The 5,375-nt window shown below is 48.5% G+C and overlaps 1 pseudogene; it reads right to left on the bottom strand.

The window, feature by feature from the left end:
- Positions 1–1,102: 1,102 nt before the first annotated feature.
- Positions 1,103–2,213, bottom strand: LOC117368534 (annotated as a pseudogene).
- Positions 2,214–5,375: the final 3,162 nt, after the last annotated feature.

The raw sequence follows: 5,375 nt of genomic DNA, 5'->3' as shown, positions 1-5,375 counted from the left end.
TTTTGTATCTGGAGGGAAAGCACCTCATTTTAGGGAGAAAGCTGGACATTATAAATAAGTATTTTGCAAATCAAATACTAATCATCTCTATATTTCAATTTCTCGCATTGCCCACCTGCTTACCCTAAAGACCTTTCATAAAGGGTTTTAAAAAGTGCCACTCTAATACCTTTCGAAATCGCAGCTCATCTCATTCCATCTTTATAAAGATTTTCCTTCATGCTATCCTATCCCTGCTACTCATCCAGCCATTCAATCTTTGCACATCCTCATCTCCAACTTCAACATGTTCTAGTTCTTCCATTTCACATACATGTCTCATTAGTTTTAAATCCTTTTCTCCATCCACCTATGAGTTAAATAGAAAAGTCACTTTCATTAAGATCAGGAGCTAAATTCTGCCTTCACATCTATGGTAGAGGTGTGTATGGGTGATACTTGTAGGCTTTGTCCTGGTAAGTGCCACGGGCATCAGTTTCTCCGGTGTAGTAATGGTGATGACTGTGATTGTTATTATAGTTGTAGTGACTTTAGTGGTGGTTTGGTTGATGTTGATGCTTGCATGGCTGAATGTGCTCCTGATTGGGGTACTCCTTGCCCTGAGGACTGAAATATTGCTGAGCACATTTAGGCTTTTTGCCATTCCCATCCAGTGAGTTCCATCAGTATTGCTGTTGGTAGTGGTTTTTCTGGCGCTGTTGGTCCCCTTGCTACTGTTGGTTTTGCTTTGGTAAGGCTTAGGGCTATAACTGTACCAGTTCCTCCTGGGATTCTGTATTAGCCCAACTGGTGGCACCCCTACCTCATCTCCTGCTGGCTCCATGGGAGGATCTCTGCTTTCTACCAACTTTAATACCGATACTTGGTTGTCTTCTGTAGGGAGAGAGGGGTTTTTGGTATCCCCAATTCAAAACATGAAGGCGGAGTTGGGCCCCCAAGAATAATGGTGTTGTAGGTTGCTCTTGAATGAGAAGCATTACTTGCACTCCAGAGGACCTGTGTGCTTGCGCAGACATTTGGCAATTTTCTGTTGCTGAAGGTTCTACAGCCGCATCTTCTCTTGCTTCAGCCATTGCAGCTGGCCTCGGCAGAAGGAACCTGGTCACCCGCTCATCATTATAAAGTTCCATTTCACAATCCTGGGTGCCTGAGCCACCTCGTTCCATCTCCTCCAAGCATTCCGTGTACCACTGCATGATCCAGTCAGTTTCAGCATTTTCCTCACTGGGACACAGGAATGACTTTCTTCATCTTCAGTGTGTGGATACTGCAGGGATTGTATCTCCTCATCCTTCATATTGTTCTGCAGCTTCACTTCCTGCAGGACATCAGTCAGCTTGTCAATGTGTGTCCACAGGTCATCTACACTTTTAGACCCTCCTCCTCCATCATTGGTGCTATTCTCCCCTCGGTCTCAGCCATACCCATAGTGTTCCAAACATCATGGGGCACTGCTTCCATGTGTCTTTCTCATTAGGATCCATCTTGCTATACATGCAGCACAGCTCTTTCATATTGACAATGGCCATAGCTTCAATCTTCTGTCAGGTGTGCTTGAAGTCATTGAGTGCCACTTCATAGTAGATTTCCTTCACAACCTGCACCTTTAGATATGCCATGGTCACCCATTTTGGGTCCTTGCTAATGTGTCGGCGCTTTTGGAATCTGGTAGACCCAGATAGGTTCATGCATTTTGTCACTACCAGGTATCCCAAATTTCTTCACAATGGTCTATACTTTATTAGCAGAAAGGAAATCAGCTTCCAACACTCCTCACATGAGCATTTATCGGAGTCATCCCCACTGTCTCAGTTGGCATACAGTGTATGCTGCTCCAGTAAGAGGTCAATCTCCTCCTTCACTCTCTTGCACTGCTGTTCCAAGTCTTGTAGTCTCTTCTCCATCTCTAGTTTGATATCAATGCTTTGCTTCTCTAGCAGCAACTTCTGATTAAAGTTCCAATCCATGGGCTCCAGCTGCATCTCTACACTGGTATTGTTCCTCTCTCCTTCTAGCTGTGCCTGCTCAGGGTGGTTGCTCTTGCTTCTAGGGTTAAGAAGGTCCCGCACACGTTCACAGTAAATTTCTATGTACTCATAACTCACCTCCACTGAGAAAGAGAGGTTAGCACACTTGTTTTCACTAATTCTAGCAAACAGATTGGCACAAATCCTTGGGATGATTCCTTACTGGTCCTTCTCTTGTTTGCCCATCGTGGTATAGGATTTTCCACTTCCTGTTTGTTCATAAGCAAAGATACAAACATTGTACCCTTCAAAAGCATGCAAAAACATCTCCTCTCCAACATCCTTATATACTTTTTGCTGTGAGGCAAAGTTTGGTTCTTCTGAGATGAATAGGAGTTATTGAAGGTAAAGCTCTTGGAGCTCTTTTGGCTATTTTTGATTAGTACTACATGTACTGTAGAGCTCCCTTGCATCTGAATCACACGCTTGACATCGCTGTTAATTTCCCATGAGTTGAAGGGCCGTACCCTTACTGGTCTAATAGTAATAAAGATATTTCCAGTCAATGCTCAGTCAGTGGTGGTTAGCTAAATTATACCTCAATATATCTGTGCATCACCAGGCATGTGCTGGCTGCTGACACTTGTGCAGATTCCTATTAATATTCAGGTCTTGGCTAAATATTAGCCAAGTCCTGCATAAGAGGATCTGTTAAGTCCTTCACCCCCCCACCCCCACCACCACTTCCGGATCCAATCCTCTCTACACCCGCCAGGTTCCGTTTCTGTCCCCAACTCAGCACCCACATTCCAATCCTCCCCACAGTTCAGCAATTCCTGATCCAATCCACCTAACTCAGCACCCCCAATGCTTCTCCCACCTACTCTGACTCCCTGAGGACTCTGGACTTACCTGGGGGCAATCCCTGTTGATCCAGCAGAAGGTGCAGGAGTAGTTTCCTTCTGCTCCTATTTCATCTGTTTCTGAATGCAAAATGGTGCCGGCTGATCCCTGACAGTAGTTTCCATTACCACTACTAGGTGGTCAGTCTACCATATAAGGACAAATTGGGGTTCTCATGGGGTTTGATGGATAGAGGGGCATCTGGAGTGTAGAACTGGGGGGATTGGAACAGGGGGACCTGAGCTGCAAGGATTAGAATGGGGAATGCTGAGTTAGTGGGAGGATTAGATTTGGGTGCTGGGGGATTGGGAAGATCAGGGATTTGGATTGGTGACTGAGCAGCCATGACCCAGAAGTTATGTGGGTGCCAGCTGATATTTGTGCCAACACCCACATAGCTAAGCAACCAGAGATAGGAGCTTTACAGGAGCCTTTAGTAAAGTCCTGTTTGGACATTTAGATATGCAGACACTGGCACAGAATATGGTCTCTTGTCTGCATATGTTCTAGCTCCACCCCTAGTCCGCACCTTCACTGCCCAGTTTTTGAATGTGTGGTTAGAGCCTATATTCAGCAGCACTACCTGTTGCATGCCACTGAATATTGGCAGCAAGCTTTCCCAGCATGGTTTAGGCGGCAGTATCTTGATCTACTTGGTCAAAAGTTTTTAAATGTTAAATATAAGGCCCATATTAAACCAGGATGCAAAGAAGTATGCAAAAATATTCATATCACAATTAGGAAGACTGGAAATAGAAAAAAAGACTCAAAATCAGATAACATGTACTGAGGGGTCTGATTTGTAAAAATCTTTTCTCTCCTTTGTGCACTATGGGGTTAATAATAATAAAAAAAAAACGTCTAAAAAGTGTCATAAATGGCTACTTGGACGATCAAAAAGCCTGATCGTCCAAGTACCCATAACCAAAGCTGGTTTTTAGACGTATCTAAAAACAGTTTAGGCCTTTCCCCTGCCACTAAACGCACAGAGAGAAAAGAGGTGTGTTTAGAGGAGGGGAAAGGGCGGGCAGTGGGCGGGAGGTGGGCCGACCTACACTTAGGCATACAACAGATATAACCAAAACATTAACAGGTTGCCTAGTCGGCACTTAGACCTTTTTGACTTAGACAAAGTCAAATCAGGTCTAAGTGCCGAAAAAGGGGCCGCTGAGCTGATGGCCACTGGCGCCATCAGTTCAGCGGCCCGGCAACCTACCCATCGCAAGCATCGCGGCAGGAGAGATGCCTCATCTCCCCTACCGCAATGCCATCACTCCTCTACCCAAACTGCCGTGACCCGCGGCAGGAGAGATGCCCTATCTCTCCTGTCGCGGGTCGCGGCAGCTCGGGTAGAGGAGTGATGGCATCGCGGTAGGGGAGATGAGGCATCTCTCCTGCCATGATGCATCACCCCACACACACATACAACATCAGGGCAAGAGGGAGCCCAAGCCCTTTTGCCACAGCGATCATGCCCCCCTGACTCGTTCTGGCCAGGAGGGAGCCAAGCCCTCCTGGCCCCGGTGACCCCCCTCTGATTTAACGGGCCAGGAGAGAGCCCAAGCTCTCCTGGCCCCGGCGACCCCCCCTCCGATTTAACGGGCCAGGAGAGAGCCCAAGCTCTCCTGGCCCCGGCGACCTCCCCTATTCCCCCCCTATTCCCCCCGGCGACCCCCCCTATTCTGATTGACTCAGTGGCCTCAGGCCCCATTCTGGACCTGGCTGGCCTGCTGGACGGGATGGCTTGGCTCCCGTCCGTCTGGCCAACGTACAGGTATGGGGAAGTGGTAGGGATGGGGTGGGTCGTGGAGTCAGCTGGGGGGGTCGCGGGTCGGTGGGGGGGTCCGATCGGGGGATCTGAGGGGGCGGTCGTTGGGGGAGGGGGATTGTTTCGAAGGCAGGAGGGCCTGGGATCCCTCCTGCCTGTATTGTAGTGGGGGGTAGGGGGTCTCCAGGGCTAGGGGGGCTTGGGCTCCCTCCTGGCCCAATCCAGTAGGGGGGGTTGCTGGGGCAAGAGGGCTTGGGCTCCCTCTTGCCCCGATATCATCGGGGGTGCTGCGGCTGCCACGGGGCAAGAGGGCTTGGGCTCCCTCTTGCCCCGATGTTGTGGGGGGGGGGGGGTTCGCGGTTCAACATGGCAGGAGGGCTTGGGCACCCTCCTGCCTGGATTATTGTGGGGGGGGGGATTCTGTAACCGGTGTTGTTTTTGACAGATACCGGTTGCAGAATTCAGCTTTTAGGTGAAGGACTGGCTCCTCCGCCTAAAAGCCCTTCTGTTGGACGTTTGGGGTTTAGGCGTTTTTTTGGTTCATTATGGCCAAAAAGTGTAGACGTCGTGGGGATGTACTTTTAGACATAGTGGTGATCTGGGCATTTAGTAGAGGCAGGCCATAATCAAAACAAGGATGTTTGTTTTGGTTATGGACACTTTCCCTGCTTCTGCTTTGAACGTTTAAGGACTTAGGCCAAAAGGGGACTTAGATGGTTTTTTTTTTATTATGCCCC

This window comes from Geotrypetes seraphini, chromosome 10 (assembly GCF_902459505.1).
Source record: "Geotrypetes seraphini chromosome 10, aGeoSer1.1, whole genome shotgun sequence".
Taxonomy (NCBI): Eukaryota; Metazoa; Chordata; class Amphibia; order Gymnophiona; family Dermophiidae; genus Geotrypetes; species Geotrypetes seraphini.
The sequence above is the reverse complement of the archived record's forward strand: the minus strand, read 5'-3'. Positions and strand labels throughout refer to the sequence as shown.